The sequence below is a fragment of the Aulonocara stuartgranti genome (assembly GCF_965226115.1).
Source record: "Aulonocara stuartgranti genome assembly, chromosome: 8".
NCBI lineage: Eukaryota > Metazoa > Chordata > Actinopteri > Cichliformes > Cichlidae > Aulonocara > Aulonocara stuartgranti.
Window position 1 is genome coordinate 23,712,755 of NC_138959.1, and position 27,269 is coordinate 23,740,023.

Genomic DNA, 27,269 nt, shown 5'->3' on the forward strand with positions numbered 1-27,269 from the left:
ATTGTACTGTCATGCACTTGATTTAAAATGTTAACTGAGGCCTGTAGAGTCTGTGATGTAGCTCTTGGGTATTTTGCAATTTCTCTGAGAACTGAATGGAGTGACCTTGAGGTGAATTTGCTGGGATGTCCACTCCTGGGAAAATTTGCAACAGTCTTGAATGTGTTCCCGTTGTGAATAATCTTTCGCTCTGTTGAATGATGAAATTCAAATTGTTTGGAAATGGCTTTATAACCATTGTGAGATTGATGGCCATTGTGCTAACACACACCTGAATGCTCCAGACCAGCAAACTGCCAAACCTTTTGCTTTTATAGAGGTGCTCACAGTTGCTGATGATCTATTATTCAAGTCCATTTGATTATAAGCGCCTGGCTGCTACTTACTCTCTTAATTCCAATGGAAACAGTAAAGGCATTGTCACAGCGGCACCCACCGGTATATTTATAGAACGTACCCAAAAGGAGACACGGGAGAAAAAAGACTAAGGTTTAACAAAAAGTGAGCCGTTTATTTGGCTGAAAAAAGAAGGCAAGGAGATTCGGGGTGAGAACTAAACCAAAACCTAAACTGGGAAAATTAAACTATGAAAACTAAGATATGAGACATGAACATGGAACCGAACAGGAACATGCAAACATAAATATGAAAAAGTCTAAACATGAACCTGAATAGTAGCAAAAACGCTGTGACCTGATAAGATTTGACATGGAGATAAACAGGCCACCCAACTAATGGACTTAAATACACAGAAGGGTAATGAAGGAAGTGGAAAAACCTGGGGAGACACAGCTGAGACAAATTAACATAACACCTGAGGGGGAAGTAATACAAAACACACTGAACATGGAAACACTAGACCCTTCAAAATAAAACAGGAAACATGGAGAGATGTAAACATGACACATGAGCTTCACAACGTGGACACAACACAGACATGAAACACATGACAGACTGAACAGGAAACATGACACATGAACCAGGGGACAATATTGGCTGAACTAAAACTGAACTAGACCCTAAATAAAATCACAAACTTAACATAAGAAAATCAAAAATACAGAATAAATTCAAAACGCTGGGTAACAGACCCAGCCCCTGGGTTTACATGCGGCAATAACAGCACACTCTAAACACAGTGGAGATTTAATGCCAGTTTTTAGTTTGTTTATTGAAATTGTTCCACTTTATTAGTTTCATTTATTTTTGTATTTGAGTAAATGACCCAGCCTTAGCACACAGGCTAATGTTCATCTGTTTCCTTAGGCAGTCTTAAAATGGCAACCTAAATATAGAATAAAAAGAAACTTTGCAAATATCACAAAGAGCCAATACATACATTAAAACAGACAACATACCATAAAAAATAAATTCAAAATTAAACACAATAGAAATCACTAACATGGAGACAAATGACGGAAAGCAGAAGAAAAGGTCAGTAAGCTGTTATGTTCATATGTACGACTGATAAAAGTGAAAGTATTACCAGATCAGTAAATGAATGTATTGATCTCTCTGATAGATCTCTCTCTGGTTAAAAGCAGTCCTTCCTGATGTCTGCCATAATATGTGATCATTGACTGATCCTTGAAAATGACCCATAATAATTTTGACCTTTTTTACTCCCAGTTTGCAGGTCAAAATTTCTCCTTGACCAAGATTCTGGCCCTTTAAAATCCAGCTGGAAAACTAACGGCTCAGCATCTCAAAAAGGTCAACCGCTCCCGGTCCTCACAACATGAATACTAATCTCACCATCAGCCAAAGTGTGTACACTACAAGTGCAACTTACATGACATATCCTAGGGTGAACTTTTTCTGTTTAAGGGACTCCAAGTACTGACAACAGGTCAGCTGATGTATTTCACACAAAGCTTCTCAAAGTAAGGACATCAAAGGTTAACTATCATCATTCTGATATTTAAAAAATATATATATTGCTTTTATAAGAATTTCATAAACATCATAGATTTTGTTTTGGTCACATTATCTTAAGACAGTGTGTCAGACACAGATACTGAGTCCTTTCTGCCATAGAAGCTGAGCTCGCCTCCCTGTACACACAGCAAAACAATTCCTTATTCAATAATCTAATACCTGATAATCACTGATTATCATGCACTGTGCTATAGTGTGTGTGTGTGTGTGTGTGTGTGTGTGTGTGTGTGTGTGTGTGTGTGTGTGTGTGTGTGCGCGCGTGATTGCACTCTGTGGTATTGAACCCTCGTTAGTATCCCCCCTGGAGTCTCTAGGTCTAAGAAATATCTAGAGGAGGTAATTACTATATTGATCCTTAAGCTTATTATTCCCTTATTCTTGTGTTGTTCTTATTGTTAACCCTTTGCTTTATAGGAGAGGAGACTGTCCAGTCACTCAATATGACAACAGACCTTTGTTCCAAACAAGCAACAGGCGCTTAGTGGAGCCCAGCATTCAAAATAAGGAGTTTGCTTGTTTTCCTTCTGCCACACAGGCACTTAAAAATAAATGAATCCAGTAACAATAGGCCTGCACCGGGAAATGGAATTGCTAGATCAGTTTCATAATAATCATTTGTTTACATTCCCAATGGCACAGCTAGACATTTAGTGGTTGTACACTGATAGCCAACAATAATAAAAACGCCTAACTTAAATGTCTTCAATGAGTCACCAGCTTGTGAGAATCTATCATTTTTGCCTAGGACAAACACTGAAGAGTTGCAACAATAAATCCACATATTATTAAGATTTTTGACAGTTTTCCTTCATGCCTTCAAATAGACTTTAATCATATACAGTGCCTCCAGAACGTAGTTGCAGCGCTTCATATGTTCCACATTTTGTTATGTTACAGCCTTATTCCAAAATGGATTAAATCCTTTTTACACACAATTGCCCATATAGACAAAGTGAAAAAGGTTTGCTTGAAATTTATTAAAAATCAAGAATATGACAAATATATGAATTTACAACCTTTGTAATGAAACTGAAAACTGAACTCCTGTGCGTTCTACTTCTACTCATCTGTCAGATGTTTCTACAACTTGACTCGAGTCCACCTGTGGTAATTTCAGTTGATTGGACATGTGTATGGAATCTGACATGGACACACCTGTCTATTTAAGATCCCATAGTTGACAGTGCAGAACACAAACCAAGAATGAAGTCTAAGGAATTGTCTGTAGACCTCTGAAACCGGATTGTACCGAGGCACAGCTCTGGAAAGGGTACAGAAAAATTTCTGCAGCACTGAAGGTTGCAATGAGCACAGCGTCCTCCATCATCTGTAAATGGAAGAAGATTGGAACCACTAGGACTCTCTCTACAGCTGACAGCCCCGCCAGTTAAGCAACTGATGTAGAAGGCCCTTAGTCAGGGCTCAGACTTGAACCCTGACTCTGGAGAAATCTGAAAATGGCTGTGCACTAACACTCTCCAATCCAACATGGTGGAGCTTGAGAGGTTCTGTGGAGACGAATGGGAAAAACCTCCCAAAAGCAGGTGTACCAAGCTTGTAGCATGATACTCGAAAAGACTCAAGGCTGTAATTGATGCTGTAGGTGAATTTAGATAATGGAAAGATACTGCTGTTGGGGAGATCTAGGTTTGCATTAATATTAAGATGGTCAGTATGTCTAAGGAGCTTGGAAAGAAAAGGGTCTGGACTTCTTTAAGTTTCACCTCTCATTCGAGAAGCTTCTTCAGTTCTAAGAGCACCAACTGTCTGCCATCTATAATCCAGTTTTGAGATCCCTTCCCAGACGCTTTAACCCCCACTTACATCCTGGGCCATTTGACCTCAGTAAATCATGACAGGGTGGGGATACCTTTCATAATGGGTTAACCCAAAACCTTGGCTGATCGTGATCCACACCCGTTTTCACACTTTGGCTCGTGTGATTCAAGATTTAAGATTCTTTATTTGTCACGTGCATAGTTATACGAGTACAACACACAGTTAAATGTGACCTGATACACTCCTCCACTGTGCAAAAAAAGAGACAACATTATGTACAGTAAGTGAATATATACGAAGAGGACATTATGTGCAGTAAGTGAGTGAATTATATACATTAAGTTAATTTAATTAAATAAAACAATCTGGAAATTTACAGTTCAAAATCTGAGAATGTACATTGTGTGAGTTGGGTGTTAAAGTGTCTTGTGCCGTAGTGAAGCCAGAAGCATCAGGCATGATATGAGAATGTGATTACAATCCTGAGTCCTGTCTCAGTCACTTATGGATGATGATGGGGTGTGTCAAGCTGTATCTTTGACACAGCTGTTCCAATACCAGGATGTGATATTCTGTGTGAGGATGCTCTCCACAGCGCCTGTATAGAAAGTCCTGAGGATCTCTGGAGAGACCCTGAACTTCCTCAGTTGTCGTAGGTGGTACAGGCGCTGCCTAGCCTTTTTGGACTGGACCTGAATGTGGGCAGACCATGTCAGGTCTGAGGAGATGTAGACACCGAGATACTTGAAGGACTGCACCCTCTCCACTGGATCTCCATTGATGACGATGGGCTGTGCTCACTCCTTCTGAAGTCCACTACCAGCTCCTTGGTCTTGCTGACGTTCAACTGGAGGTGGTTGTCCTGGCACCACGATGCCAAATTCTTCACTTCATCCATGTAGGCCGCCTCATCGTTGTTGGAGCTGGCGCCCAACACCACTGTGTCATCAGCAAACTTCATTAGGCAGAGGATCAGCAGGGGGTTCATGACCCTCTTGGGGACTCTCCACCCATTGCACTTAGAACTGAAGAAGCTTCTTGGATGAGAGGTGAAACGTTTTCAAAGAAAGTTAAAGAAGTCCAGACCCTTTTCTTTCCAAGCTCCTTAGACTACGATGACCTGGATATGGACATGGTCAATATGTGTTTTGACTATGAACACCAAAGCAGAACAACGCATTGTAATACGATATTCAATATTATTCATGCCACCTGTCAAAAATGCAATAACTGAATATCCAATGAATGTCTGCATGTCATGTTAATCGACAGAGCTTCTCGACCGCCTCCTGATAAGAACAAACCTAATAACAAAAAGCATTATGGAAAAGAAAACTGTTATGAAACCTTTTTGCTGTCCTTTTTTCCCATGCAAAACCTAGCAGAGAGACCAAAATCAAAATAAAAACAATAACAGTTCAGTTTAACTAACAGCATGTTGAAACATGTCAAACTGGTTTCTTTTAATCACTAAAATCAAGCTGAAGTTGACTGTGATGTTTGTGGTTGCTGTGAAATCCAGGAAGTTGTTATTCACATTATGCTGTTTAACTTTGTGGTATTCATTTCTTTCCTTCTTTTGTTTTTCTTTTTTTTCCTTTTTTTGCAAGACAAGCAGCCCATTGCTGTATTTCATGCCAACAAACCTGTAACCATTTAGAGTTGGCAATTGATAATATTTCAGTGCAGGCCATTAAAGGCCCTGCAAAGGTACTTTTAAATCATAGCTATTTTCGCTAAAGATTATTCTCATGGGCAAATACGTTCAGGGAGGTAAAAATCTATATTACTTATAAACACCAAGCAACCTTAGCAGGAATATGTGGGGCTGTTTCATCTGGCAGGACTATTTCACTACAGCCATTCTGACGTTCAGTGGTAGCTAAACACAGGTGTTTCAAATAGCATTAATAAGGTTCTGTATTTAAATACACCAAAAGCTTAATTAATGTGATTACTAACACCTGTGTTTACCTGCAGTTGCAAAGAAAGACACAGAGTCCTCTACAAACTAAGTGCTACTTCCATAGGACTTCAGAAGATGAGTATCGGCCAGGTGCGGCTGATTAAATTTACTTGATTAATTGATCATCAGCGAGTGGGACTGCTTCTATAAAATCTGAGGTTTCTGCAGTTTCTCAGGCTGGAGCATTCAGGTTAACACAATGCTACAAGCTTTCAAGAAGTGAACATCCCAGCAAATCCAACCAAGGTCAACAAGACAATTATCTCGAGCACAGCAGCAAATCTCTAACAGAATGGCTGAAAAGGAAAAGAATTAAGATGTTGCAATGGCCGAGTCAAGTCCAGACCTCAATCTGATTGAAAAGCTGCGGTGGGACCTTAAGAGAGCTGCACACAAACAAATGCCTGCAAACCTCAATGAACTGAAGCACCATTGTAAAGAAGAGTGGGCCAAAATTCCTCCACAAGGATGTGAGAGACTGATAAAGTCATACAGAACACAGTTACTTCAAGCTATTGCTGCTAAACTTTGTTCTACAAGTTAGTGAATAATGACATGCGCTTGAGTTTTTCACCTATTGCTTCTGCATTTTGTCTTAATTTTTGCTAAATAAATAATGACAGTGTAATATGTCATGTTTTAGACTTCATTTGAGGTTGTATTTGCCTGATTCTGAGGCTTGTTAGGGAGTGGATAACTTTTTATGTTTTGATGCATAAATCACTTATTACCCAAATGACCTAGAATGAAGTTCTAGGTCATTTGGGTCATTCTGGGTCATTTGTCAAGATAAATAAATTAATGAAGTTTAAATCAAAGCAAAGTCTTTCTTAAAGACTTCCTCTGGGTCACTTTTACGGCAGTGCTTCTTGACAGTTATTTGGACATAAATACAGCAAGTATAAAATCATCAGTGAAATTTTGAACTTAAAAAGCACACTTACCTATTTTTTTAGGACTGTAAAGTTGGTCATTTTAACATAGGGACTGGTTTGCCTATGGAGCCAGCCAGATGGCACCTAGAAGAACTTCAATGGTTACCACTTCAACATGGGGGAAGTTTCCCCTATCGTCAGTCCTCTCAGAATCCCATGTTAAAATCCCATACTTTACCTCATGAAGAAGGATGCATGGTATGAAAACAGTTTTGCCCTGTATTGATACTCTGTCTCATTCACAACACCTCTAAAGAGGATGACTATTACATAACTCATCCATGTTTAATTATCTGAGAACTATTATAGCTTGCTGTGTGGTACAGCCTGTCCAAAGAGTTTGTGCTTTAGTTTTGGCAAGAAAATTTTTAGTATTTAATCAGTCTATTACTTGGCAGGACTTACTACATATCTATGACTGTACTTTGCACCCATACAGTTTATGGAAGAAGCTTGCTAACTAAACTTGCAAAGGTTAGCTGATAACTTGGCACTCTTACAAATATGGTTACAAAAAACCAACATGACATGGGATTTAAAAACTGGAGTCCAAAACCAATGGGCTAAATCATGCTGAATACACAATACATTGTGAAGTACTGTTTTCTTGGTGTTTTGAAACAGGATGTGACAAGGATAGATCTGACTGTGAACGTGCACGTTCATTGACTAACAATGTGATTAACAAATTGTACCCCAGGTAATCCTCCTTATTGAATAACCAAAATTAACAAAGTTAATTTTTTGTTTTAATCTGAAATGAGTGACCCATAAACTCATTAGCAAAGTGTTCAAGTCAGCTGAAAGGATACTTTCATATAGACTTCTACAGGACTAGAATTAGAGCCGTGCAGTACTGCAGATTTTGTTACTGATCTACTACTCTTACCGATTCTTTAAACGTATAAAGGCAGCTTATGTTGAGAGCAGTGTGTCATGATAGAGCTGAAGCATTATTAATTTCCAAATTCTGAATACATTTTTAATGACCATTATATCACTCTGATTTTTCACTTTTTGCAATAATTAGTTAAAACAACAAAACACATCTTTTAGCTTTTCATGTATTTTTATTTATTTTTTTTTTTTTTGGAGACCATGAATGAACCAGGACTTTGGGTCAAATGTGTGTTTAAATGTGCTAAAAAGATGTTTTTTATAGTGCATGTTTGAGGTATATGTTTTAATTTCCCAAAAACAAGTAATTAAAAAAATTTGTGGCATACATACTAAACTAAGAAGATAGAAACAGTATCAATCATCCTACAGCACTAGTATTGATCTGATACCAATGCTAGCGTTGGATTCGATACTGTAAATATTTTTGATCGACCCACCCGCCTATAACTGGAAGTCCTTTTGCAATCACAAGAATTACGAAATCAGGACTAAGGCTTTTGTTTTTTGGCTTCACATTTCAGACTGTGAAGCTGTATCCTCCTTTAAAGGTATCTATGCCTCAGGTGCTGTTGAAATTTGACCTCTTTGCTAACAAGGGTGTAAAGCTGTTTTGAATCTGTTCATTATTTTTGAATGAACTCTGTATAAGATAAATATGTGCATGGGCTTAATAGTTGGTTAGCATATCATTGAGAAAAAGGAGGGGTATGTCTGTGTACGAAGCACTTTCTGTGCTAAGGGCAAAGTTGTGCTAGTCAGATTAGCTTATGCTACACTAAGCTAACCGCTTCATTTAGTGTTATTATATTAACATACAGACCTGATGAGGAAGGTTCAACTTATCATTTAATGCTCAACAAGAAAGCAAATTAGCTCATTTCCCAATAAGCTACGCTTCTCCTTTAGGCGCAGTAAGTTACATTCTTATGATGTCATTCATGTACTCCTGGACAGTGGCTCGACTACCACACACAGTGACCAAACACACGCTCATCTGCTGGGGAGGCCAGGAAAGGAACAGGCTGGCAACGGAGGGCAAGAGGGGATTGCCTCTGGTCTCACTTTTCTATTTATTTGCTGAATGATAAATAGAAGAAAATGAGCATGTCAGTTTATTTTAGCCCACATGCAATCCAAACAATAAAGTAATACAATGCACTCTGTGTGACTCATGTGGTGTGTCCATGCGTGTGTGTGGGCGTGTTATGGGAGCCCAAAAACGGTCGACAACAATATCAGTCATTTAGAAACAAAAATCTGTTCTAATTGAGAAGTATTAAACAAGAGAGCCCAGACTATACAAAACCTGAAAAGGTCTGAAGCTTTTCCATCCCTGCTTGCCCACCAAAAAAAAATTACACGTGATTTCACTGATACTGATTCACATGTTGGTAACCTTGGTTACAGAGCAGTACAGCAGAGAGGAACATTCGCAACACTTCAGAAATTATATGCCTGTAATGACATGGAGGCAAAAAGAAGGAAGGAGAGGAAACTGGAGGGGCAAGAGAGAGATGAAAAATAGCAAGAGATAAACGAGAAGATGGGAGGCAGAAAAAAAAGAGAAGAATAGGAAATATGAGTATTTGAAGGATGAGATGGTGCATGAGGAGGGAACGACGGGGTTTAAGGAGGAAATGGAGTACGAGGAGGTGCGCGAAGTACGAGAACGATTAGAATAAGAATAATGGGAAATGATAAGTAAAGGCATCAGATGAGAGGAGAAAGAGACTGCAAAAGAGGGGGAAGATGTAGATGGTGAAGAGAGAAGTAGACGGAGGGACAAGAGGTTTAAGAAGAGTAGTCGAATGAGAAATGCTGTGGCAAGGCTGTGATGACTAATAGATAGGTGCTGAGACAGGAATTCCTCATTCTGCTTTTTTCTCTTTGATTCTCTCACCCTTCCCCTCTATCTGCCTAATTAAGACTGCATCTTATTTTCCCCCTAAATATAAGCCACCAACACAAAGTCACATTTGCAACATGTCAGAACCGAAGAAAAAGTTGAGACGAACTAGAGGGAGAAACAGAAGGGGCCCTCAGCGCTTCCCTCCCTGCCTCCGTCTTTCATCTTGTTCCTCTTTGAGCATCCTCCAGCTCTGTCAGTGTCGGCTCCCGCAGAGCTCCACTCTCCCGCTGGGGGTCTTAGAGAGTCAACCCAGGACGAGCAGCTGTCCCTGGGGTGAGGCAAGACTGTGAAGGGGCCCCTGCTCTGGAGCCTGCGCTACTGATAGCTAAGGGCACAAACTGTCTCATGGGAATACAGAGATAGTCCAATGCTGCCAAAGTGGCAAAACTACACTAAAGCTACCAGAAGATAAAAAAGAATTTATATATTTGCTAATCTGTTGGGTGTCTATTGCATCATGTCAGTTTATTATGCCTGTTCATGCATGTTATAGATATATTGTTATGAGTGTTTAAATGCACTCCAATAGTTTCTGGGTTAGTTTATGTTGTGTCTAATCCTATATTGCAGGATACGTGAATAAAAAGCTGTGTAGTGTAGGCAAGAAAGAAACCTGTGCCTCAGGAAACCAACTACAATATTTTACATTCACAAAATTATTCCATTACCATCAATTCTCACATACAGTGTGTGAGCAAATTCAGATAAGAACAGCACAGTACTGGTCTCGAAAACAAAAAGCTTCAATGCTCACGTTTTCTGAACTGATAGATGGACATGGACATATGAAAGTCTCTTAAATCTGTAGTTTTCTTTAATAGCCTCCAGGGAACGAAGCAAAAAGAGGTTCAGATGGAAATAAGGCTCAGCATCCTCAATTAGTGGTCTCAGTAAACACTTTCATGATGACTTTATATTTGATGGTGCTAGGTTCAAGTTTTATTGGATACTGAATTTACAATGTTTGCTTAGCAATACCACAAAGTACAGCTAATGCTATGCTGCTGTTAGTTTGAGAAAGTATTGTAAAGCATTCAGTATTTTTTTATCTGATGAAAATTTATACAGGAGTGTATTCAAAGAAAGAGGTGGCAAAGAATATAGGATAAAGATGAAGGCTTAGAGTGATTTGGCTGTGAAACCGGACACTAAGAAGGAGGAGAGGGCTTACATCGACTGAAAGGCAGCAAGATCAAACCGGAAAGGATGCACAGCAGATTAGGGTGGTTAAGGGTGAAGAGGGAAATGTACTAATGAGTGAAGAGAGTGTGCTGAGAAGATGGAAGAAGTGTTTTGAGAAGCTGATGAATGCAGAAAATGAGAGCAAGAAGGACAGTTAATCCAATCAGGAGGTGCAGGGGATTAGTAAGGAGGAAGTGAGGACACCTATGAAGAGGAGGAAGAAGTGGTTGGTCCTGATGACATACCTGTGGAGATACGTAGATGCCTAGGAGAGAGGGTGGTGGACCTTTTGACCAGATGTTGGATTGTTCCTAACAGTCTTGGAAAGTGAGGGAAATGGAGAAGTCTACTGGTACAAGGTTTCATGAACAAGCTTTCACAACAATGTCACAAGCCATACAAACAAACTCTTTACATTCACCAAAACCACCCCTGTTCCCATCTTATGGGGACTTTGTTGTTGCTCTAAATAGAACTGTAGCTTGTTGTGTCAAACCCCAACAACACCTTGTATCTGAGTGCCTCCAGCAGCTTCTGACATGTTCTGTTACTCCATGTAAGTTCTGTGGGGATTTTTCACTTACAAAACAAATATCAGCCTCATTATATAACTCGAGGATGACTGGTCTTACGGTTGCACTAGAAGGATCCTCAGGTGACCAACTAGTTCAGCCTGTACTTGTGATTGGGCAAACAGTATGTTTCATTTCTCACAGCTAATCCAAGCTAATACCTTGGACACCAAGTCAAAATGTAATATTAACAACCTGACACATATTTTATTGCAATTATCGCATGTCTACACTCTTACACGTGGCAGCAGAGACCATTCTTGCCCCGTTGGTGTCAGATTGGCAGTGAGAGAAATCTCAGTGCAAGTCTCACCCATTCAGTGACGATCACAGTCTGGCTATGTGGGTTAAAAGCTGGCTGTGCCTGTTCATTCAGGGAAAGGAAAAGCGATTGGACCAATCGATCACTACCACAGGGGGTAATGTATTGACAGACTAACATTTTTCATACACACACATACTCTCTCAGAGACATTATTATCTTTATTAAAGTCTGTCTTTGAAATTCTTTCTTTCAAAGTCGGGCTTTAATAAAGACTATAAATCTCACAGTTTTAACAGTGTCTGCAATCCATGCACTACTTCCCACCGCCCTCATTTATAATTTTGTTTAAAATGAATCCTTTTTCAGTTCGTTTACTACTAGGTAGCACTAATTAGGTAGCCTAACTTTGCGTGTGCAGGTCTGTGTGGGTCATCTGAACCTCTCTCCCCACAAATGATCCACAGCTGCTACCGACCAACTGTATCTGACAAGGTGTCCGTTCACCTGCCTATCACAGGTGATCATCCACGGCAACCACACAAAGAAGCACATGGTTCAACACACAGACACAGACAACAGAAAAAGAGAAGACTGCACAGAATCCTCACTTTCACACAGCCATTGAGAACCAAATCCTCATGACTAGACCGTCCCGTCTTCCTCAGCCTCAGAAACGATCTCTCTTCATCATGAGATGAATAAAAACAGATGGAGGTGTTTACCTCCCGCACGTGATTGAAAAGCTTCTCAGCGGCCTTCCCCGCAGTTCCTAATTTAACCGCATATTTTGGTTTTCCATCCCGCATATCGTAAAAAGCAGGCAGCTTTTTATGCCTCCCTGTGAAGATTAAATAAAAGACCGGGGCCCCTCGCCATTTGTCTCCAACCATTTCCACAACCAAAAACAGCGAGTGAAAGAGAGATCGATATTTCCATTTGTGTGATGGCTCGGGTGGGTGTTTTGAATTATTTGATGATGGAAATGTGCAGGGGGTAAGGCATGTGTTTGTGAGAGAGGGGACAGCAACATTTAAAGAACAGTTTCTTGTTTTACAGAGCTTCTTCGCTGGCTTTGGACATATATGCTACATTCCTAGATAATTTAATTTTCATGTCTCCATTATGGTTCACAAACAAACTATTCTTTTTGCCTTATCGTAATTCTTACAGTCTTACAATGTCCTTATAAAACTCCTTGTGAGACTTAAAACACCTTTACACTGAACAAATAAAATGAAAACACTTCCAACAGTCTGCAGCCACATGTTGGAATCCAGCCAAGTCTCAAGTTTAGTGCCGTGTCCGTTACCATGTTGGTTTTTGAAGCCCACAGTGACCATACTGGACACATGGAAAGAGTGCTAAGTTATCAGCTAGCAAGCTACCAAGCTCAGTCAGATTAGGGTAAAAATTAAACAACAACTCCTTGCGATGACGAATAGTTGGTGGTTGTCTGGAGATTGCATTGATATTTTTTTGCAAGTGACTAAGGGATGAGCCAGAGATTGAGTGTGCAACCCCCTCAACCCCTGAGTGCCCACTTTTGGGCAAAGTGATCGCACAGGTCACCTGGCGGGAAGCAACAATCGCATTCTGGCTCCGACTGACTGAAGTCACTGTCAGACAGCTTGAAGTCTATATGAACACAGACTGATTTCGGTGTGCTAGCAGTTGGACTGAGTCAGTCTGCACCAATGAGCACGATTCATCTGCAAAGAAATTTCTTTGGAATAGGGGACTCAACTCAGCTGGTTGTATTCCGGTTTTATATTCTATCCATCCATCCATCCATTTTCTTCTGCTTATCTGGGGCCGGGTCGTGGGGGCAGCAGCCCAAGTAGAGAAGCCCAGACCTCCCTCTCCCCAGCCACCTCCTCCAGCTTATCCGGGGGAACACCAAGGCGTTCCCAGGCCAGCCGAGAGATATAATCTCTCCAGCGTGTCCTGGGTCTGCCCCGGGGCCTCCTCCCGGTGGGACATGCCCGGAACACCTCGCCCAGGAGGCGCCCAGGAGGCATCCTTGTCAGATGCCCGAACCACCTCAACTGGCTCAGTTCGATGTGGAGGAGCAGCGGCTCTACTCTGAGCCCCTCCTGAATGGCCAAACTTCTCACCCTATCTCTAAGGGAGAGACCAGCCACCCTTCAGAGGAAGCCCATTTCCGCTGCTTGTATTCGCGATCTCGTTCTTTTGGTCACTACCCACAGCTCGTGACCATAGGTGAGGGTAGGGACGTAGATCGACCGGTAAATTGAGAGCTTCGCTTTGACGCTCAGCTCTCTCTTCGCCACAACAGACCGGTATAGCGTCCGCATCACTGCAGCTGCTGCACCAATCCGTCTGTCGATCTCTCGCTCCCATCACTCATGAACAAGACCCCGAGCCACTTAAACTCCTCGACTTGGGGCAGGGTCTTGACCCGGAGAGGGCACTCCACACATTTTCCGGCTGAGGACCATGCCCCCAGTTTTGGAGGTGCTGATTCTCATTCCCACCGCTTCACACTCAGTTTTATTTCTATTTAAAAGCAAAGTTGCTGCGCACCTTTGTGATTTGAAGTTATATTGCTCTCCTGCAACAACTACATGATTATTTGTGGAGGTTTCTGAATCTGAGTCAAATCTATGAGGGTCGGAATATCAGTAGTTAATGTAAATTTCTGTGCACATAGAAAGTAACAGATTTGCGACAGTTTTTTGATTTTTAATGATTTATCACAGTTAGTCATTGTGTTATCATATTATGTTCAAGTGTAAACTGATAGCAAACTGTAACTTTGTCTTATTGTTGTTTTATTGATTTTGAAGCAACCATTTCAAAGGCAAAAAGTCCACAGGTTCACTGTACATGGTCACTATAAGCATGAAAGTAGTGTGTTGCTACAAAACCTGCTACATAGTAAACAATGGAAGAGAGACAGACCATCATAACACTTAAAAATGTGGGTCTTCCCTACAACTGAGTACAGTTTCCTTCACCATCAAAATGCACTCAGAAACTGGGGCAAACTCTGACAGGAAGAGGTCCGGCACACCCAAAGCCACACCTGAATCAGAGGACAAGTTAACAGCTTGCGTGATAGGCGGCTCAGAGGACAACAGCTTCAAGCACAGCTTAATAATGGTCGTAGTAAGCAAGTCTCAGTCTGAACTGTGAAGAGAAGACTTTGCAGGATCACGCAGGATCTTTGTACGGCGTGGAGTAGGTGAAAGGATGGTACCCCAGTGTGTGGCATTAACTATCAAACATGGAGGAGGAAGTGTGATGGTCTGGTGCTGTTTTGCTGGATCCAGGGTCTGTGACTTCTACAGAGTGAGGGGCACCCTGAACCAAAACAGCTACCACAGCATTCTGCAGTGCCATGCAGTACCCTCTGGCATGCGTCTAGTTGGTCAGGGGTTCATCCTACAGCAAGATAATGACCCAAAACATAAATCTAAGCTATGCCAGAGCTACCTCAGGAAAAAAGAACAAGACGGTAAGCTTGAAAACATGGAGTGGCCAGCACAGACTCCAGACCTAAACCCCATTGAGCTGTTTTGGCATGAACTGGAAGAGGCAAAGCAACCTACTGCCACACATTTATGGGAACTTCTGCAACAGATATGGTAAGAACTTTCTGAAGAATATTTGATTTCTATTGTAGAAAGAATGCCACGGGTGTGTTCAGCTGTTATATCTGCCAAAGGTGGCTACTTTGATGAGTCAAAAGTTTAGAATACATTTTGGTCTATAAGTTGATTCCATGATTTTTTTTTCTTAACTCCAATTGCTTATTTCTACTATGCTTTCATCTCAGAGTGCAATGAGACATTAAACTGCATAATTTTCAAAGAAAATGGAAAAATTGGGGTGTTCTAAAACATTTCACCAGTAGTGTATTTCTGAGATCTTTTTGTGTGTGTGTCATTAGGATGTTTTTTCCAGTGGAATGATGCTACCTTTGATCCTGTGCTGCATTTCACAGCAGTCCCCTAAAGCTGTCAAATAATTGAATCATTATGTTATACTTTAAAGATCTAGATGTAGCCTAGATGTAAATAAATAAATAAATAAATGCTGGTGTTGCTGGTTACCCTCACCCCTGTAAAGTATCATTCTCTGGAGACTAGCTCCCCATCAGATATGTATGCTCATCCTTCCTGATTTGCAGGATACTGGAGGCTGTCCTGTCTGACCTTGGATAAATCCTCAACCTCAGGGCTCACACAAAGAGGAAGACAACAATTTTCAGTGCATTCTGTGTAATTACAGCCACTTATTAGCCTAATCTGCATATTTTTGGACTGCGAAAGACAACCGGAGTAGCTGGACTTGATTCTTTCTGGAGTTTCTTTGGGAAACTCCAGAAAGAATCAACATATCCAACCCAAAACTTTGTTGCTGTGAAACTGCTAACCGCAGCAGCAGCGTGCCACCATGGGACTAAACAGACAAATATTGTGGCACAACCACCGTGAAGCAAATCGAATGTTACGAGTACATTATGGCATTTAAACCTCGAGCTAACTTTCAGCATCGCAAACAGCCCGTGCTTGATCCCTTTCTGCAATAAAAACAAATGTATCATGAAATAAAAATGAACTGGAGAGCAAATGTGGCTTTTTCACCCCAATGAGAAACAAAAGATTTCTCATATAGTTCAAACGGGCATCCAGAGTTCAAGTGGTTTTTCTTTTGTTCCCGCGCCCCCATCTCCAGCAGATTATTATGTAAATGAGGCCATCTCATTCATCATGGGACTGTGAAGAGGCTGGCTAGGCAGGAATGTCATCTGGACAGAGATCAGAGAGAAGGAGGGGAGTGGTACCAGGGGAACAGATGTGTTATCGTAGGTGGGAGAACATTTCCATAAGCCACTGAAAACCTCAGGGCTGTCGACACACACACACGCAGAGAACTGACTCCATCAGATATAAAGTCTGATTCGAGGTAACCCTGGATTCATGTGTGTGTGTTTTCTTTGGAAATATGAAGGGTGTAACCTGGTCCTCAGCGGGTCTCTCCTGTCAGAATGGTCGCACTTCATTAACCTGCGAGAGAGGTAGACAGGAGTGTGTGTGTGTGTGTGTGTGTGTGTGTGTGTGTGTGTGTATGCACGAGCATGCGTGTGCGCGTCTGTGTGTATTGACAATTTGGCTGGCCTTCGGCGTTCTTTAATGGTCTGGACAGAGTTACGGCCACAATAGCGAGAAGCCACGCAAGTTTTCGCTCTCTGCTGCAACATGTCCAGAAGAAAAATGATCTGCAGCTTTTATCCATGTTCTTTGTGGTCACAGCACTGTTTGGAGTTTAGATGTCTCATCAAAAAGGAATTCCACTTCCACTTTATCAATCTTTTTTCAAGTGGCCGGGAGCCTGTGAAGCAGCTTGCAGATGTGACATGCCTGCTGAGGTTTAAATCATGCTTCTGTCATTAAATATATATATATTATGTAATGAGTTATGGGTGAAATTAAGGGTTCGTGTAACTTGGTGGAATAATGGAAACACCCACTCAGCCACATGATTTTAAAGGATGCTTCTGGTTCATTCTAATCTAAATCTTAGTTCTGCCTAAATCTTCTCTCCAAATGTTGTTTTCTTCATGAAAAAATGGGACATTTGCATTAGAGTTCAGAAGTAGATATTAATGTAGATACAGTGCTGTGCAAAAGTCTTGAGCCACCCTTCATTGCTTTATGTTTTGAATCCAAGGAGCCAGACTATCTTGTGATTTTAAAAAATGGTATTCAGTAATAGTTCTCTTGGATTTCTGGAAGACTTTTAAGGTTTTCCACTGGACATTGGCTGTTTTTAACATTTCCAGAAGAATAAATTTTTGGGTTTATTTGTTAAGTCACCTAGGACTGGCCTATATATCATTACAGCATAAAAAAAGACACCTAACTTAAGGAATGAGCTAGAATAATGCTCATAGGCAACCACTTAACAAAGAAGCAGTTTTTTTAATTGTATATATCTAAATTCCAAAGATAACACAATAAGATGATTCCCAGAGAGCTGAAAATGTGGTATAGCTGCATGATGTGCAGTGTGTCTAAGAAAACTAGTGAGGTAGAGTACAAAAGAAGAACTGTATGTGAAAATGATGTCCTCTGAAAGAGGAAGAAATACAGCAAAGACCTGACACAGGACCTGAGAGATTTACCTGACTTTTCACCAAAGCCTCATCAGAAATGGTCTCAGTGAAAGTGTGGCTGTCAAGAACTCATTCATGAGGAAATGAAATGGGGCAAAAACATGGTATGTCAGTTACAACAGGTCTATAAAACGATGAATCCAAATTGGAAATTTTTGGTTAAATTATCATCAATACGTGCACAGGAGGTTAGTCAATTTGATGGAATTGCAACACAGAAAAGTACTGTGAGATTTTGATGCAGTACTATCTGGAAAGTGTCTGACTGGCAACAGCTTTGTGTTTGTAGCATGACAGCAATCCTAAACACACTGCCAATGCAGTAAGAGTGGAGCCATTACTGAGGAGTACTTAAAGAAATTGCAGGAAAGCTTATGTAAGAGAGTTCAGGCTGTGCTGAAAAATAATGCTGGTCATACCAAATAGTGACTTTCATTAGAATTGTACAAACTCTGGTTTTCCATGTATGTTTGCACATTTCCATAAATTGCCTCCATTTCCTGGCAAAAATTAAACAAATGAGGGATGTTTCCAGATTTTTTGTACAATACTGCCTTAAATTCATAACATCAGATGGAGTTTTATTTTATAATTAGCATGTATTTGCCCAGTAATATTTAGTAGTCTAATTAAAAACACAAGCAGCACAACTAATATAAAGGAGAAATGTGACTGAACTTTATATCAACAAAGTCAGCTTTACCCAATTTTGAGGTTAAATGCACATAATTTAACATCACAAAAAGTCATTATGAAAACCTGTTTGTAATTTTCAGAGCATTTTTACACAGTAATAATATTTCATGTGAGATGAAGGCAGTGTGATTTGTTGCATTGCCGCACACACTGCACATAGTTTCAACATTTTAACAGCAACACTGCACATAAAACCAGCCGGAAGCCATTAATCTCTACAGGAGTCTAGGTCACAGTGGCCCTCTGCTATCTATGTTGCAGCACTGTTCTCAGCCCGCCAAACACTGGAAACCACATCACAACAATCAAAGCCTAAACAAACACAGCTCAAACAAAGATCACATTACATCTGTGGTAATAACTTGAACTTATAAGTCTTTGCCATAACAACTTTATAGGATGATTGTTGTGATTTTTCAGTAGTTCCTAATGGACCAGAATTAGTGTGAGCATGGAGGGAGATTGTCAGTTATTAAACTAATCTTTCGTTTTACCGACTTCAGGAAAATCTAACAAATAGCGCTGAACAAGCATTCAAAATAACACTGAATTAAAAAAAAAAAAAGAAACAGATACCATGGCAACGTTATATTAGAATTGTAGTATTATACTTTTTTTTTTTACCCTTGATTCCCATAGTAGAACATAGGAACAGGTAATCTGGTAAATCTGGTAATATGTAAATAGCCTGCTATAACAAAGATCTTCTGTATAGACAGGCATTTCTGTCCCATACATGACATTTTAGGGTTAGACTGTTAGCTGGCAGATACAAGGACAATTTAAGAGTAAAACATCTTGCTGTTGTTTAAAGTCATGCTTCCACAGCAACGTATCGAGGAGTGTAACAAATTACTTTCTGCAGGGAGAAAATAAGTAATGCCATACTTTTCTAAAAATTAAAAGAGTAATATGTGATGCATTAGTTCGCTAACATGAACTAATGTAAGTCTATTGACCATAACCAACAAACCATCCCAGTGACGTCTGTACTGCCAGAAGATGCAATGTTCTAAAAACTTTAATTTTAAGCACATATTTCTCAAATCCGGCTTCACAGACAGGGATGATTCCATGTCGGTCCTTGACAGCAGAGCTTTATACATGTAGTGTTTCATGTCTACTTTAAGGGCTTATGTAGAAAAACGCCTGTATCAAAATGTAAGGTCCTTCAACAGATGCTGAAACTCGTCAGCCTCATAAATAGAATCAAGTAAAAGGGTTATCTTAGTCATTACGATTCATCCTCTAGCAATCATAAATCTCCGTGCCAAACCTTAAAGCAATCCCAAATGTTTCTGAGTGATTAAAGGTGGGACCAAAGTGGTGAAGATCATGACCATCATACAAACGAATTGCATTACTGAAAAGAAAAAAACAATATGTCTCTTATCTGATGGTTGTTCTCTTCCCAGCGCAGTATATCTAAGCTTCAATCCTTCCTCTTTTGTTAGCGGCTGTTTGTGGGATATGGCTGTGCAGATTGTCTATACTGGTCTTTCACACAGCCAAAGCAAGAATCAAACAGAAAGTGCCATATGCTAACAATAATCATCCGTCTTGGCATCTGTCATACAAAATCTGTTCATATCGTTCCCATCAGAGAAGCTTAGCTAGTTGCAATTTCACTGACAGTGTAGGAGCAACTTTTGAAAAGGAATGGTGCTCTGAGGTGATTTGCTGCTGATAAGGAATCTTATATGGAGCTTGCATGCAATGCTATGGTACATTAACTTCTGTACAATTGAAATGACTTTCACAATCAAAAGTTTAAAAGGATGCCAGGCCAAATGTGTGCACACATGTATGGTAATGATATGGCATCTCTTAATGTTGCAGAATAACCTTTTGAGTTTGCTGTTCAATGTTTATTCACTTGATACTGGAATCCTTCTGGCCTTCCTCCTTTCTCAAACAGTATGTGTTTGCTTTACTTTGCTGTACTTTTCTTTAGAACTCCTTTTTGGTTAAACAGTCTGAGCTCTTGGACTCTGTCAGTGAAATGATCTGATTTAACTTAAAACAAAGTTTTGCAACAAGCAAAAACAGCCAAAACAACAGATTGAATATAAAAGATGGATGCACTCATTGTGAGGTCACACACTGCCTTGTGGACTTCAGCATTTTGGCCATAGTTGGATGCATGAGCAGAGTTTTCACAACACGTTCTCATCCCAAAACGACGATACCAACAATTTGTCACATAGCGTCAGTATGTTACGCTTTTGGCCCAACCCACCTGTATGTTACTCGTTTGGAAAATGAGAACTGTTTGGAATGAATCTACACATGTACATTTATTTTCCTATCTCATCCCAGGATTACAGGCCCGTGGCACTGACCTCCCACATCATGAAGACCCTGGAAAGGCTCATCCTGGACCAGCTGCGACCCATAGTAAGACCACATCTGGATCCCCTTCAGTTCGCTTATCAGCCTCGTCTCGGAACAGAGGACGCCATCATCTACCTGCTCAATCGTGTCTACACCCATCTGGACCAGCCGGCGAGCACTGTGAGGGTCATGTTTTTTGACTTTTCCAGTGCTTTCAACACCATCAGGCCGACCCTCCTGGGTGATAAGTTAGCAGCGATGCAGGTGGATGCTTCTCTGGTGTCCTGGATTGTTGATTACCTGACAGGAAGACCACAATATGTACGTCTCCCACAGTGTGTGTCTGACAAGGTGATTAGCAACACAGGGGCACCACAGGGGACTGTCCTCTCCCCCTTCCTCTTCACCCTCTACACCACAGACTTCAGCCACTGCACAGAGACATGCCATCTTCAGAAGTTTTCTGATGACTCTGCGGTGGTTGGATGCATCAGCAGGGATGATGAGACAGAGTACCGGGCTGTGGTCGACTCCTTTGTCACGTGGTGTGAGCAGAATCATCTGCAGCTCAACGTGGCAAAGACCAAGGAACTGATCGTGGACTTCAGGAAGACCAGGAAACACTTGACCCCTGTTTCAATCCAGGGGGTCAGTGTTGACATTGTGGAGGACTATAAATACCTTGGAGTACACATTGACAATAAACTGGACTGGGCTAAAAACACCACAGCACTTTACAGGAAGGGCCAGAGTCGTCTCTATTTTTTGAGGCGACTGAGGTCCTTCAACATCTGCCAGAAAATGCTGAGGATTTTCTACGAGTCTGTTGTGGCCAGTGCGATCCTCTATGCTGTTGCATGCTGGGGGAGCAGGCTGAGGGTCACAGATGCCAACAGACTTAATAAACTGGTCCGTAAGGCCAGCAATGTTGTGGGGATGGAGCTGGACTCCCTCAAGGTGGTGTCGGAGAGGCGGATGCTGTCCAAGATAAAGACAATGTTGGATAACACCTCCCACCCACTCCATGACATGCTGGTCAGTCACAGGAGCTCGTTCAGTGAGAGACTGAGATTACCGAAAAGCACCACTGAACGACACAGGAAATCATTCCTGCCTGTGGCCATCTCCCTGTACAACGCATCCACTTAACACACTGTTTGCTGCTACAACTACACATGTTTCTTTTCCAAATATTTATTTATAAGTGACTTATGTATGTATGTATGTATATATATGTATATATTGTACTATTCTTAGTTAGCGTATTGTCTGTCTTGTCTTAATGTTGGTTTAAAATGGAGCACTGTAACAAAAAATAATTTCCCCCAGGGATCAATAAAGTATTCTGATTCTGATTCTGATTCTGATCATGAATCGCTTTGGAAAACACTAATATGATTAAGGTTGTGGTTAAGGTTAGGCATAAGGTTATGGTTAGCATTAAGATTAGGGTTAAGGCTGGAATACACGGCTGGAACATCTGTTACTGCCGCGAGCATCATTCTATTGGATTCCACCCACAATCTGGCGTATATCATAGGGACAGGGGAGGTTAGCTTTCGCATTCCTATGGGACGCCTCGGTACGTCACAAATCGTCGGTATGTGACACATTGGGAATGAGAACAGTCTCAGTTAACATCAAGCAAAAGCTGGCTTTGTTGTCAATGTGCATTTACCTATTAATAAATGCCTTCATGGGTGTTGCTGTTAGTACAATTAACCAGACAGCAGAACACATTATTTGTTAGATAATACAATCAAAAATTCTCAAAGGGACACCAACACCATGAAGACAGGTAACATGTCTAGTCCATCCATCCATCTATCCATCCATCCATCCTCTGCTCATCTGAGGTAAGGTCACAGTAGAAGCAGGGTGATTATTATTACTGGCATCTTTCTCCCAGAAGCACTTTCAAGCTCCTCCTGGGAAATCCCATAGTGTTCCAAGGCTGAATAAAATATATATTCCAATAAGGCATAACGTTATCAATACTGTGATGGCCTGGTAGCACTGCTTTTGGCACCTTTGTCTTCCCCTTCCTGCAGCCCTGTGGTAGTGGGAATAACAGGAGTATATAAAGCTAGCTCCTGCAATGTCTCACACTGTGAGGGTTTGCTGTGTGGCAGGCAATGGTAGGACCCAAATGCAGGACTTGGACACAGAAACTAAATTTAAACAGCAGCTTTATTGTTAAAACTCCTGAAATCAGGAAAACATAACCTTGGCATGAACAGGAATTAAGAAACAAGGTAACCTGGAAATACTAGGGAACATTAAGACACAAGATGTCTGTGAAGGTTCTCAGTCATCCAGGTCATCGTAGTTGTCATGGATCGCTGCGTGGCAGGCGGGAGGAGGACCCAATCGCAAGATTCACAAACACGGGGATGAACTCAAAAGCAGCTTTATTGCTGACAGGCAGAACATAGGAAATACAGAACTCAACTAAACTGGGAATCAATAAACTAACACTCGTAGGGAGACACAGGGAATCCACACAGGAAAGTGGGAACACACGGGGAACACAGCTGACACAGATAACCATAACGAGACAGGGCGGGGTGAACATAACACTGACGGGAGACGGGCAGAGTCAAACAGGAAGTACAGAGGTTCAGACAGGAGGAGAGAGAGCACGGGGAAAACACAGACATAACGGGCTGGGGAAACATGGAACAACCACAAAGGGAGACGAGGGCTCATAAATACACAGAGGGCACACAGGGGGGAGAGAGAGCACGGGGAGAACTTAGACATAACAGGCAGGGGAAACATGGAATAAAACATAAGGAGAGACGAGGGCTCACAGATACACAGAGGGGCACACAGGGGGTAAAAGCCACGAAGGGAAAACACTTAGGGAACAACACAACAGGGCAACTCAGGAAACATGGCCTAAATAGGGAACAAAATACAAACATACAAGAAAACTAAGAATACTGGGCCAACATGGCCCAGGACCATGACAGTAGTCAAAGGAGCTTGCAAAGAAAAGCGTCTGGACTTCTTTAAGTTGCTTGAAGACGTTTCACCTCTCATCCGAGAAGCTTCTTCAGTTCTAAGGTCAAATGGTGGAGAGTCCCAGATATAACCTAGTGGGAGTGACCCCCCACAGAGGGACAAAAGGACCCCCTGATGATCCTCTAATCGCCTGAGCCAAGGTGTGAAACCGGGTGTGGGTCCCAATCAGCCAGAGTTTCGGGTGTGTTCATTGTGAAACCTGGCCCCACCTTATCATGTGAATTCCTGAGGTCAGATGGCCCAGGATGTGAGTGGGCGTTAAGGCGTCTGGGGAGGGATCTCAAAACTGGATTATAGATGGCAGAGAGTTGGTGTCGTAAACCACCGCCTCTGTTCAAAGATGGTCGCTCACAGTGGACATAGATGGCTTCTTTCACTCCTCTTTCAAACCATCTGTCCTCTCTGTCCAAAATGTGAACATTGGCATCCTCGAAAGAGTGACCTTTATCCTTAAGATGCAGATGGACTGCTGAGTCTTGTCCTGTGGAGGTGGCTCTTCTGTGTTGTGCCATGGGCTTGTGAAGTGTCTGTTTGGTCTCTCCAATGTAGAGGTCTGAGCATTCCTCGCTGCACTGTACAGCATACACCACATTGTTAAGTTTGTGTTTTGGCGTTTTGTCTTTCGGGTGAACCAGTTTCTGTCTGAGTGTGTTGCTGAGTCTGAAATGCACCGGGATGTCATGCTTGGAGAAAACTCTCCTGAGTTTCTCTGATACACCGGCTACATAGGGGATGACAATGTTGTTGCGTCTGTCCTTCTTATCCTCCCTCGCTGGTGTCTGGTCTTCTTTTCTGTGCCTCTTTGCTGACTTTAAGAACGCCCATTTAGGATAGCCGCAGGTTTTGAGTGCTTCCTTTACATGTGTGTGTTCCTTCTTTTTTCCTTCAGGCTTAGAGGGAACATGTTCTGCCCGGTGGTGTAGGGTCCTAATTACTCCAAGTTTGTGTTCCAAAGGGTGATGGGAGTCAAAGAGGAGGTACTGGTCCGTGTGTGTGGGCTTCCGGTAAACTTCGATGTTGAGTTTGCCGTTCTCTTCAATGTGCACGGCGCAGTCATCCTTTGTGTCTTCCCTGGTGAACCTGATGTTTTTATCCACAGCGTTAATGTGCGCAGTGAAGGATTCCACTTCTTGTGTCTTGATTTTGACCCAGGTGTCGTCCACATATCTGTACCAGTGGCTGGGTACTCTTCCTTTGAAAGAGCCAAGAGCCTTCCTTTCCACTTCCTCCATGTAAAGGTTGGCTACAATAGGTGACACGGGGGAGCCCATGGCACAGCCATGTTTTTGTCTGTAAAAGCCTTCGTTGTATTTGAAATATGTAGTGGTGAGGCAGACACAAGGAGCTCACACACAGCCAGGAAAACAATGATGACATGACAGGGACAGAGGAAGACTGAGGACTTAAATACACAGGACAACGAGAAGATCGGCAACAGGTGGAAACACAGCTGGAACAAATCTGACTAACGAAACAGGGGAAGCAAAACTGAACATAAGACACATGAGAAGAGGTAGCATAAACAAACAAACAAACAAACAGGAAGTGACACACAAACTGAAATCCAGACAAGGACACATGAGCTTGACATTAGGACAGGGGATAAACATACATGGAAGTACATGACAGACTGGGGAGACAAAGGCTGAAATACTAAAAGAGGAACATGGGAACAGGTAAGGGAGACGAAACACAGGGACACGACTAAGACACAGAGCAAGAGGAAGAGGGACATGGAGAGAGAGGGAGAGTGAGGGACACAGAGGGAGAGGGAGCAAGAGACAAGACCTGCTGGGGAGACTAAGGAGCACGCTGAGGACAGAACACAGAGATGAATACTATGGTGGGACAGGACATATCAACAAGACTGGCATACACAGGAGACACTGAGGACAAAACAAAAGGAAAGGGAAACACTAAGAGAGCTAAACCAGAACCACAAGAGATAAACACAATAATCAGAAAACTCACAGATGTAATAACACTAAACTAGGAAACTTAAGACACTATAGGTATGCTACAATAAAGATTAACCAACATTCAACGGCCCACAAACACAAAACACTGGGTCAAAGAACCAGATGTACTAAGAACCACACACACACACACACACACACACACACACACACACACACACACACACACACATTACACAGTTAACTATTTCTTTGTTAAATAAACTGAACCAGCTAAACCTTGTTTGTGTACCTGTATAGCCAAAATAACCTCGACACATCAAAGCATGGACTCAGCAACAGATCATGTAAGTTGGAGCCTCCATGGATCAGACTTCTTTGTCCAGCACATTCCACAGATGCTCATTTTGTATTGAGACTGGATTGAGATTAGATAGAGATTTGGATTGAGTAATTTGCTGTGCTGTGCTCCTCTAACCATTCCTGAACCATTTGTCCTTTGTGGCAGGGCGCATTATCCTGCTACAAGAGGCCACTGCCATCACAGAATACTGTTTCCATGAAAGGTTGCACATGGTCTGCAAAAATACTTAAGTAGGTGGTACTTGTGAAAGTAACACCCGCGTGGATGGCAGGGCCCAAGGTTTCCTAGCAGAACACTGTGCAAAGGTTCACACTACCTTCGCCAGCTTGTCTTCTTCCCATAGTGCATTCTGGTGCCAGGTTTTCCTGGCAGCTGGCCACAGAAAACATAAGTCAACAGACCAGACCACCTTCTTCCATTGCTCCGTGGTCTATTTCTAAAGCTCATGTGCCCACTGATGGTATTTTCAGTGGTGGACAAGGGTCAGCAATGGTACCCTGACTGGTCTGTGGCTATGTAGCCCCAAAACACAACAAATTGTGATACACTGTGTATACACGGACCAACCTGTGAGCCTTGGCCATCCATGGCCATGCCATTGGTTCACCTCTCCTTCTTCCTTGGTATAATTTTGATAGATACTGACAACTGCAGGCCAAGAAAACTGCACAAGAACTGCATTTTTGGAGATGCTCTGACCCAGTCATCTAGCCATCACAATAGGCCCTTGTCAAAATTGCTCGCATCTTTACGCTTGCCCATTTTTCTGCTTCTAACACATCTACTTTGAGGATACAAAGTTCACTTGCTCTCTAATATGCCACTCACCAACAGGTACCATGATAAAGAGATAAACAGTGCTACTGACTTCACCTAATAATGTTACGCCTGATAAGCGTTCTTTGTTCAGCATTCTGGCTCTCTTCCCAGAAAACCTCCAAAGTCTTGCATCCATGCCCGAAGCACCTCAACTGGCTCCTTTTAACACAAAGGAACAGCAGCTCTACTTTGAGCTCCCTGCAGTGTCTGACGTCCAAGTCAAATATTGGAGACATTGTTCAACACCTGGATTACTGGCACACAAATCTGCCAGTCTATCTAAAGCTCCATCTTCCTATCACTCATAAATAAAATGTCGAGCAACATGAATTCCCTGATTTGGGGCAGTCTTCCTCTCCAACTCACAGGGAGCAATATCCAGCATATCCTGCCACTGAATAACTTTTGGAGTCATCCTCAAGTGGTCATTGGAGGAATTGGAATTTTTTGACCCTTCTTAATTTTACAAGCCTGGACACATCCACTCCATAACACTGGAATAGATCTGGAAAAAAATCTTAGACT